This window comes from Triticum urartu, chromosome 2A (assembly GCF_056163025.1).
Source record: "Triticum urartu cultivar PI428250 chromosome 2A, HENAU_Tu73, whole genome shotgun sequence".
Lineage (NCBI taxonomy): Eukaryota > Viridiplantae > Streptophyta > Magnoliopsida > Poales > Poaceae > Triticum > Triticum urartu.
The window spans coordinates 293,406,848-293,418,446 of record NC_141874.1 but is presented as its reverse complement, the minus strand read 5'-3'; the positions used below and the strand labels follow the sequence as shown (position 1 = coordinate 293,418,446).

The window sequence follows — 11,599 nt, the reverse complement described above, 5'->3', positions numbered from 1 at the left end:
TATGACTTATTTTATTTGTAGAGTTGTGTTGTGATATCTTCCCGTGAGTCCCTGATCTTGATTGTACACGTTTGCGTGTATGATTAGTGTACGATTGAATCGGGGGCATCACAAGTTGGTATCAGAGCCGACTACCTATAGAATCCCCCTTCCACACTCCTTGACCGAAGTCGAGTCTAGACATTGCAAAACTTTTTACTAACATGGTTGTGTGTCTTACGGGCCCACGTCACCATTGGGTGGTATTAGGATCTTTTATTCCTTGTCTATACTCTGGGACTCTGATCTCTCTTCTATTCAGGTTAATAGATTTTGCTAACTCTAACTCTAGGTTCTCATAATTACTTCCTTCCAGAGAGCCCCTTATTACAGATGATCGCCTACTACACCAGAAGATTCAGAAGATACTCTCTGATGTTATCCTGAGAACTTGTGCTCATTGTGTTTGCAATTTCATTCCACCATCAACCCCTATATATAACTACATGCACTTGCCATTTCTACCTTAGTCCCCAGTTGCTCTTGTTATTACAAGATACCCTGAAATCCTCTCTATTGTTTTGAGAATATTTTGTGCCATCTGCCTTGCAGTTCCTTGCCACCTGAATACCCATACGGATAGTTTCTCGCCCTTATCGAGTATCCATTCATCCCGAATTGTTCATGTGTTTCACCCAAGTCTTCAAAATACTATTTGATCTTCCGAAAATCCTCAACAGCTTATTGCTCTTGAAATTCTTGCTTGCTTGCATTATGGTTAATCGCATAAGTATAGTAATATTATTAGCATCCTTTGCCAGTATCATTTTTATCTCATTGATTCAATAAGTGCGAATTCTCGCAATCCTCAACCAGATGCTAGAATTCATCCTTCCGACTCAGACACCATTTTAAACATGAGCTAGATCTCGACCAATCAATTTGCCATCGATTGTACCCCTAAGGCTATACAACTTAACCATCCCTAATCAGAGCATTGCTTCTGATCCCTTGTCTTGGAATTCGTAATTCCTTTGCATTTGAACTTTGAGTTAGTCAGTTGTTTCTATAATCTGATCTCCTTGCATTCTTTCTTCCTTTGGTTGAGTACCGATGCTCACATCAGATCCCTTATGGACCACCAGATCCTTTGTTGGATTTTGTCTGACACCGTCCTTCATATTCATTGAACTTATGAGCCTCTCCTTGGATAGATAATGCCTTTGGTAAATTGTATCCTCTGCTTGTGAACCATGCTCTACTTTTGAACTTGTATTATCTACTCCGAAGTTTGTAGTATATGTTCCTAAGATGCCCTGATGGGTTGAACCTACGCCTTCCATAATCCGTGTGAACCCGAAAGATTTCATGAGTCATACTTATCTGGTATTGCACCAGGTAAAAACTTTCAACAACTAATTTCATTTTCGAAATACGAGAGGTGAATGGAAGGTTATACATTGAAGAAGTGGGAGTCGACCTTGAACTTTGTGTTCATGCCCATGGACACGATGTATATCCTATCATGGAAGCTTCTTGTAATAATAACTATTCCCTTGATATAATATCATTTGGTATCTGTGAATTGATCATTTGCAATCGTGGTTCTGATCATATTTTCTCCTTGATTCCATTTCTCGGACTACTTAAAGCACTTGCCTTCTGCAGATCAATACACCTCTGCAACCTCTATTACGTTCTACCTTCGAGTATTACCCTGTGGTATCTCGATAAAATCAAAGAACCATATTACTTCTTATGAGTTCTTCTTCAAGTATTATTTCTCACTGATTCCAATTTTTCCTCGGGTTCTGAGTTGTTAGACACTCAGGGACACCAAATAGTGAATCGAGTCCATAATTCGATTCATTAACTCTAAGTAATTTTCGTTGCTTATGAGTTTAATAACCCTTCAAGTCATTCCTATCCTGATTGTCCATATCATTATTGTGCTAAATTTTAACTATGCTACATAAGCCCATATTTCGGGTGCACCTTTCAATCAATGTTTAACTGTGTATGTTTTCCTTGAGCATACCTCATTATATCATTTGATCTGACAAATGTTATCTCCTTGTTCACATAAGTGTGGAAATCCATCTTTTGGAAATCTCAATGAATTGTCGTTGAGTCAAGCAGCCACCTCTTCATCCTCTCCTTGGTTTTAATGATGAACTCTTGTTTCGGAACTTGCTTCCATAGTTCATTTCCCGAGAATCTTACAATGTCATCCCGTCATGTTGTGTTGCACCTCTTTCTTCTCAGGCATCCTGAGTTTGAGGTATCCAGACACCAATCAGATCTGAATCTCGGTGTGATATGATGGTTGGAACATATTCCCAAGAGCTATAATTTTAGTTTTTGACCCAATAAGGTGATTTCATGCCTAGCACACCTGGACGGAGGACCTATTGTTATAAATTTCTTTTGGCAAGGTTAAACCCTTCTTCCATGATGAAATTGAAGACTTATTCTATAAGTTGTTCCTGATAAATCCTTTGAGTATCCAAAGTATGACCTTTGCTTAAAGAACATGTCAATGCTATCTCGGAGCATGTCTGTGGTAATCCGACTTTCAATAAAAGCATTTGAAGCACAATGCTAAATTCTCTTTATCAATTATCCAAACACTATTATATGGGTAATGTCATGAAATTCCTCTCCCATTACCAAAATGGGTTTCTACTTTCTATCCTGTCATGGATATCGTGCTCTTCTTGTCCTTGAGAAGGATATACCCCTGGAATATGTGTTTTAACACATTTTCCTTTCCATTGTTCTATTTAATCTAATAATCATAATTTCCTTTCCATTGTTTGGTTTAACCTTTCTTGTGATCTATATGATCTAAGGAGTAATATTCTCCTGCTTATGTAAAACACCTCATTGTACAATTCTGTCAGCAAGACCCTGTTACTATGGTTGATGACATTTTGGTATCCACCGATGGACGAGAACTTTGCCTATTGGTTCGCCTCGTTTCAATGAGCAGGAAAATGGTTCTCTTTGTCCCTCGCCCTTGGAACCAACGTTGTTGCCAACATAACTGACATGCTACCCTCTGACATGGCTTACTTACATGATTGTGCAAGACGTCACCCCCTTCCTACTTTTAACCAACATGGTGGGCCCATGACCCATAGGTCCCAGGATCGAAACCTGACTCTCCTGTACACCCCCTGTTCCCTAAGTTATGCCTCCCGTGGACTTGTATGTAATTCATGAGCCACCTTCTGATCAGATCATCAATTCTGGCATCAGACACAATAATTATTCCGTTGCCTTGAAACCCTTTCACCTTCTGTCTTGGCATCGAATGATTGCTTGCCCACTTGAAACTTCTCATGTTACCTCCTTACTTTGCTCTTGATATCTTCTTAAGTTTCAATTTGAGAGTTACTTTCCACCACCTTCCCCGATGTTATCTACCAGATAGTCAACCATGTAGAGGCCCATTCTCCTAGAATAACCCCCCTTATTCTTTCATAAGTACGATGGAGTTCCCGAAGTAAGGATGCCGACTTCATCATGATGAACCGAAGCAGAGAAATGAAGACATCAACGTAATGGATCGACCTCTACGAGAAGAACAACCAAGACCAAGAACACTATCTAGAATTTCGTAACCTGAATCTCCCCCTTGACTCCACCTCTTAAATCTCGGGACGAGATTTCTTATAGTGGAGGAGATTTGTAACACCCCGGTAGTTAAGCTACAGTAATCACACACATATGATGCCACATCACCACGATTACTATTGTTAAACTCATGTTGATTCGAAATCGGTTCAAATTCAAATTTAAATTTAAAGTCAAAAATAAAACTTTTCAAATTTCAAAACTAAATTGTTCATATTATTCTATAAATTCCCCTGATCATTGTCATGTTGAAACCAACCTCATGTGACTTCACAAAATGCCCCTGGAATTTAATTAAGTGGTCCAACAACAATTAATTGACCTATTCAATTTCTAAAAATAGTTGAACACTCCCAAATGCTTTGAAACTTTTTGTAGCAACCGAGAATATTGCACTGTATTTTTGTGCCAAGTTTTGTTTTAAAAAAAACTCTTTTAGTAGCTCAAATATAATGCAAAGTAGGAAAGGAATAAATAAATGAAAAATAAAATACAAGCAACTAAAAAGAAAAGCCCCACAACCCCATGCCCCCTGGGCCTTGACCCAACTGGTCCAGCCGGCACACTCTAACCCCTCGCCCCTGTTCCCTGTACCTCGGGCGCGTCCGACCGAGCGTCCGCTCGTGCTTGTCCACGTCGAGCCACCTCACCGGCGATGGCTAGTAGGATAAGGCCTCCACCGATCCACCCCTCCTAGATATTTGTCTTCCCCTGCCTCCGCCCACTTCCACATGCCCCAGCGCTCTCCACTCACCACGCTCTCTCCCTCCTCACCGATTCCACATCTCTCGAGCGCGGCCGTCACTGACCACCCTGGTCCGTCGCGGCCACCAGCGTTTCCGCGCCCGCAGCTCGTCTCCACAAGCACCGCCTCGCTCGTCTCCGTCGTCTGAAGCCATCCATTCGAGCCGGGCGATGCCATTGCGCACAGATTGAGCCGGTCCCGTCTTCTGCATCCCCGGCAATCATTGTCGCCTACGACACCGGATCGACGAGGAGGACCACCAGCACCGTCGCCCACTTCGCCTTCTTCCTCGGTTCACTGTCGTCGTCCGCGTCGATCCGCCGCTCCCTATTGCTCCTAAGCTTTCACCGGGCCTACGTGTGCCTCCACGGTGAGGCTCCCATCCCGCCCCTCTCCTGTTATCTCTCTAGATCGCCCGCCCGAGTCCGTCGCTCCCCTCACCCGTGGCCATGCTCCGCCTTGCCACGCTGTAGCTTTTGCCGCCTTCATCCATAGCTCACCCCGCGCGCCCCCCGCCTTTTGCCTGCTCGCACGGCCACCCCTATGCGCACCCCTCCTAGCGCGCACCCGCGCTTGGCTGCTCGCCGCGTCTGCGGTTCAGCCACCGTGCTCCTCGGCCGTCGTCCGCGCCGCTCGTGCTCCTGATAGTGGCCGCGGTCATCGCGCCTGCCCCTGCGTCCTGAGCGGCGTCGCCCCCGCCCAGTCCACGCCCCGCGTGCCCGAGCCCACGCCGCCTCGCGCTCGCACGCCTGCGGCGCCGCCCTTTGCCCGCGCCTCGCGCCGTCCGCTGGCTGCTGCTGCTCGACGCGCACCGCCGCGCTGGTCGCCGCTGCCGCTCGCGCCCGAGCGCTCCGGCTCGCCTCGCCTCCTCCTTGTGCCGCCCGCCTCCTCCAACCGTGCCGGCGCCCTGCTCCTCTGCCGCCGCAGCCATCCAGCACCACCCGCCGCCTAGCGCCGCCCCCGCCCCGCTCGCCTGCCACGCGCGTGCCGCCCTCCATCGGCGCCGCCCGTTGCTCCCCACCCCGCGGCCGCGCGCTCCGGCACCCGGCGCGCCTTGCCCGGGTTCACCCCGACGGGCAACCCCGCCCACAGCCCCGTTAACCCACACGCCCGGTTGGCCCTATGGGCCACAGCCCAGTGGGGCCCCCACGCCCCTGTGTAAAAAAGAGAGTAAAAAATAACTTTAATAAATATTAATTAATTAATTAATTTAATTAACTTAACTTAACTTAATTACTCTGTTTAATTAACCTGCTAACTAAACAGCCTATGACAGGCGGGCCCCGGTTGACAGGTTGACCAGTCAACTGACTGGTTGACTGCTGATGTCAGGATGACATCATGCTGATGTCATTATTCATTTCTGTCAAATTTAGTAATAAATAATTAAATTCTAGAAACTCTTTAGAACTTTGAAAAATCATATAAATTAATCCGTATCTCGGATAAAAATACTTTGTACATGAAAGTTGCTCAGAACGATGAGACGAATCCGGATACGCAGCCCGTTCGTCCGCCACGCATCCCTAGCATAGCGAACACGCAACTTTCCCCCTCCGGTTCATCTTTCCAAAAATGCCAAACACCGGGAATACCTTCCCGGATGTTTCCCCCTTCACCGGTATCACCTTCCGCCACGTTAGGGCATACCTAGCACCGCGTATTGCCATGTTATGTTTTGTGATGCTTTGTTTGCTCCGCATTTACTGTTTCTTCCCCCTCTTCTTCTCCGGTAGACCCCGAGACCAGCGCTGATGCTGCTGTGTACGACTACGTCACCGACAACCCTTCTTCCTGTACAACAGAGCTTCCAGGCAAGCCCCCCCCCTTGATCACCAGATATCGCCTACTCTTCTCTCTACTACTTGCATTAGAGTAGTGTAGCATGTTATTGCTTTCCATTAATCCTATTCCAATGCATAGCCTGCCATTGTTGCTACAGCTGTTGATACCTTACTTGCAATCCTAAATGTTTAGTATAGGATGCTAGATTATCATCAGTAGCCCTACATTCTTGTCAGTCTGCCATGCTATACTATCTGGTCGTGATCACTCGGGTGTTGATCATGGGTTTATACTATATATACATACTATACATGTTGTGACTAAAGTCGGGTCGGCTCGTTGAGTACCCGCAAGTGATTCCGATGTTGGGGGCTGAAGGGGCAGGTGGTTCCACCCAGGTAGTGGTGGGCCTAGGTTCCCGACGGCCCCCGACTGTTACTTTGAGGCGGAGCGACAGGGCAGGCGGAGACCACCTAGGTGAGAGGTGGGCCTGGCCCTGGTCGGCGTTCGCGGTTACTTCAAAATAACATGCTTAACGAGATCTGGGTATTTGATCTGAGTCTGGCTACTGGCCTATACGCACTAACCAACTACGCGGGAACAGTTATGGGCACTCGACGTCGTGGTGTCACCCGAAGCCTTCGTGACGTCAGCGACTGAGCGGCACGCGCCGGGTTGGACTGGAATGTCTGCTCTTGTATAAGGGAGGCTAGGTCTGCTCACCGGCCGTGTATGCAACATGCAGGTGTGCAATGGGCAATGGGCCCAGACCCCTGCGCCATAGGATTTAGACCGGTGTGCTGACCTCTCTGTTGTGCCTAGGTAGGGCTACGACGTGTTGATCTTCCGAGGCCGGGCATGACCCAGACAAGTGTGTCCGGACAAAGGGGATCGAGCGTGTTGGGAAATGTGGTGCCCCCCTGCAGGGAAGTTAATCTATTCAAATTGCCGTGATCTTCGGTAACAGGATGACTTGGAGTTGTACCTTGACCTTATGACAACTAGAACCGGATACTTAATAAAACACACCCTTCCAAGTGCCAGATACAACCCGGTGATCGCTCTCTAACAGGGCGACGAAGGGAGGATCATCAGTTAGGATTATACTATGCGATGTTACTTGGTGAACTTACCATCTACTCTCTTCTACATGCTGCAAGATGGAGGTGGCCAGAAGCGTAGTCTTCAAAAGGACTAGCTATCCCCCCTCTTATTCTGGCATTCCGCAGTTCAGTCCACATATGATACCCCTTTTCCATTTGATACCAATGCATACATATGTAGTGTAGCTCCTTGCTTGCGAGTACTTTGGATGAGTACTCACGGTTGCTTTGGTCCCTCTTTTCCCCCTTTCTATACCTGATTGCTGCGATAAGACGGTGGAGACCAGGAGCCAGACGCCACTGTCCATGATGACTACTACTACTCGGGAGGTGCCTTCTACTACGTGCAGCCCGCTGACGATGACCAAGAGTAGTTTAGGAGGATCCCAGGCAGGAGGCCTGCGCCTCTTTCGATCTGTATCCCAGTTTGTGCTACCCTTCTTAAGGCAAACTTGTTTAACTTATGTATGTACTCAGATATTGTTGCTTCCGCTGACTCGTCTATGATCGAGCTCTTGTATTCGAGCCCCCGAGGCCCCTGGCTTGTAATATGATGCTTGTATTACTTATTTTTTGGTAGAGTTGTGTTGTGATATCTTCCCGTGAGTCCCTGATCTTGATCGTACATGTTTGCATGTATGATTAGTGTACAATTGAATCGGGGGCATCACAATGTACATGCATGACAGAAAACGTGACCTACTATGGCAAACACGTATCATCACAGAAGTGTATTTTTTTGTAGTGCAAGACAACCTGTGCGCCGTACACCATAAAGAATAGTGTGTACCCGATCGTGCGATTGGGTGTGGTCCACAATCCCCAGAGTACGGAGTCGAGCTCCTCAACCCAGTGTTTATCTGATTCCTTTAAGGATCACACTAGTCTGGGTTTAATGCCACTCATTATCAGACCGTTAGCCCATTTGACTTGACCGTTAGTTTGAGGGTGATAGACGGAGGCATAATCGAGCTTGATGCCAAGATTGGCGCACCAGGTTTTTACTTCGTCGGCTGTAAAGTTAGAGGCGTTATTGGTGGTGATGCTTTGTGGGACACCATAATGGTGTACGACACCGGATACGAAGTCTATCACTGGTCCAGCTTTGACCGTTTTAACTGGTTTGACCTCTATCCACTTAGTGAATTTATCTACCATGACTACCAGGTATTTTTTCTTATGGCTTCCCCCTTTGAGGGGTCCGACCATGTCAAGCCCCCAGACCGCGAAAGGCCAAGTAATGGGGATTGTTTGTAGGGGGGGTAGGCAGCATATGGCTTTGATTGGCGAAAAGCTGGCATCCTACACAACATTGGACGAGGTCTTGTGCATCTGCTCGGGCCGTGGGCCAGAAAAAAACGGTACAGAAGGCCTTACGTACGAGGGCCCGAGCTGTGGCGTGATGGCCACCAAGACCAGCATGGATTTCAGCCAAGAGCTGTCGTCCCTCTTCTTCGGAGATACATCTTTGAAGGACTCCGGTAGTACTTTTCTTGTAGATTTCTCCTTCATGAACCTTGTAGGCTTTTGAACGACGGACAATGCATCGAGCCTCATTCTGGTCTTCGAGGATCTCTCGCCTATTAAGGTAGGCCAAGAAGGGTTCGGTCCATGGGGCAATTGCTGCCATGATTACATGGGCCGATGGTATTATTTCATTGGCCGAGCCACCGTTGATATCGGAATTGTGTTCGGAATCAGGGGGTATAACCGGATCCGGACTGGTATTGCTGCTCTCATCCTGCCATGCCATGGATGGCTTGAAGAGCCTTTCCACAAAGGTATTGGGTGGGACGGGGTCACGTTTAGCGCCCATGCGAGCAAGGGTGTCCGCTGCTTGATTACTCTCTTGGGCCACGTCATGAAACTCGAGCCCCTCAAACCGAGCTGATCTTTTAAGTACAGCGTTGCGGTAAGACGCCATCTTCGGATCTTTGGCATCAAATTCTCTGTTTATTTGGGATATTTTGAGGTTTGAATCCCCGCGCACCTCCAGGCGTTGTATGCCCATAGAGACGGCCATCCGAAGACCATGCAACTGTTGGGGAACATAGCATTTCAAAAAATATCCTACGATCACGCAAGATCTATCTTGGAGATGCATAGCAACGAGAGGGGGAGAGTATGTCTACATACCCTCGTAGACCGAAAGCGGAAGCGTTATGAAATCCGGTTGATGTAGTCAAACGTCTTCGCGATCCAACCGATCACGGTACCTCCGCGATCTGCACACGTTCAGCTCGGTGACGTCCCTCTTACTCTTGATCCAGCTGAGGCCGGGGGAGAGTTTCATCAGCACGACAGCATGATGACGGTGATGATGAAGTAACCGACGCAGGGCTTCGCCTAAGCACTACAACGATATGACCGAGGTGGAATTCTGTGGAGGGGGCACCACACATGGCTAAACAATAAACTTGTGTGTCTATGGGGGTGCCCCCTCCCCCGTATATAAAGGAGTGGGGGAGGGGAGGGCCGTCCTTCATAGGGCGCGCCCAAGGGGGGGAGTCATACTCCCAGTAGGAGTAGGTTTCCCCCCTTCCTAGTAGGAGTAGGAGAAGGAAGAGGGAGAGAGAGGGAAGGAAAGAGGGGGCCACCCCCCACCCAATTCGGATTGGGCTTGGGGGGGCACCCTCCACCTGGGCGCCTCCTCCTCTCTCCCACTAAGGCCCAATAAGTCCCATTGACTCCCCGGGGGGTTCCAGTAACCCCCCGGTACTCCGGTAAATGCCCGAACTCATCCGGAACCATTCTGATGTCCAAAGATAGCCTTCCAATATATCGACCTTTATGTCTCGACCATTTCGATACTCCTCGTCATGTCTGTGATCACACCCGAGACTCCGAACTACCTTCGGTACATCAGAACACATAAACTCATAATACCAATCATCATCGAACGTTAAGCGTGCGGACCCTACGGGTTTGATAACTATGTAGACATGACCGAGACTCACTTTCGGTCAATAACCAATAGTGGAACCTGGATGCTCATATTAGCTCCTACATATTCTACGAAGATCTTTATCGGTCAAACCACACAACAACATACGCTGTTCCCTTTGTCATCGGTATGTTACTTGCCCGAGATTCAATCATCGGTATCTCAATACCTAGTTCAATCTCGTTACCGGCAAGTCTCTTTACACGCTCCATAATGCAACATCCCGCAACTAACTCATTAGTCACATTGCTTGCAAGGCTTATAGTGATGTGCATTACCGAGAGGGCCCAGATATACCTCTCCGATAATCGGAGTGACAAATCCTAATCTCGATATATGCCAACTCAACAATGTAACACCTCGGATGTAACTTTCCATATTTGTAACTCCGACTCTTGCGATTTTTGGCTATGTGATATGTTTTTCCCTTCGTGGTTGGGTTTTGTATTTCGTTTTGCATTTTGCTCATGTCATGCATTTCATCTCATGTCATCATGTGCATCTCATTTGCATTCATGTTCGTCTCATGCATCCGGTCATTTTCCCCGTTGTTCGTTTCGCAATCCGACGCTCTCTCGTGCCCCGTTGCACCCCTCTAACCTCATTTCGGGAGCGGGAGAAAACCGTTTTCGGAATGGGTCGAGATTTGCCAAGTGGCCTTGGTACATCACCGGTAGACCGCCTATCAAATTTCGTTCCATTTGTAGGTCGTTTGATGCCCCAATGGTTAACCGGGTAACCGCAAAAGCCTCGTTTGTGTTGCAGCCCAACACCCCTCCAAAGCATCCCAATAACCCATCTAAACCCCCTCCATGCTCTCCGTCGTTGGATCGCGATCGTGTGGGCCAAAACCGCACCCCATTTGGACTCTCCTAGCTCCCTCTACCTATATATTTGCACCTTCCCCATTCAAAATCGCAGTCTAAACCCTAGTGTCTTCCTCCTCGCGCCGCCGAACACATCCGTCCGCGTCGGACATGTCCACCGGCCACGTCGCCCCGGCCAATCGGCATCTGCCACATCATCGCGCCGCCTCCCCGAGCCACTCACAGCCCGCCACTTGTCGCCGCATAGCGCCTCCCTCCACTGCGCGGCTCGCGGGGACCAGATCCGACCCGCGCAAGCCCGCGCGCCGCCGCCACTCGCCCGTCGAGGCCCGAAGCTACGCCGCTGTCCCCGCCAGCGACCAGCACCGCCCGCGCATCGCCGGAGCATGCCGCCCTGCGCCGCTCCATCCCCGCTGCCTAGCGCCACCACCACCGCGAGCTGCCACCGTCGCGGATCTCCGTCGTCCTCGCCCCACTGCCTTCCTCCACCGCCGGCCGGCACGCCTCCTCGCCGGACCGCCGCGCCACCATCACACCTATGCCTCCACCAGCGCCACCTCCGGCCGACGCCTTGTCA

At 48.8% G+C, this 11,599-nt stretch overlaps 1 long non-coding RNA gene across 1 annotated transcript; it reads left to right on the top strand.

The window, feature by feature from the left end:
- The first annotated feature begins 4,276 nt into the window (after window positions 1-4,276).
- Window positions 4,277-7,830, top strand: LOC147984870 (uncharacterized). The gene is made up of 2 exons (XR_015616298.1): window positions 4,277-4,733; window positions 6,100-7,830. It is a non-coding gene; the product is annotated as an uncharacterized LOC147984870 (long non-coding RNA).
- Window positions 7,831-11,599: the final 3,769 nt, after the last annotated feature.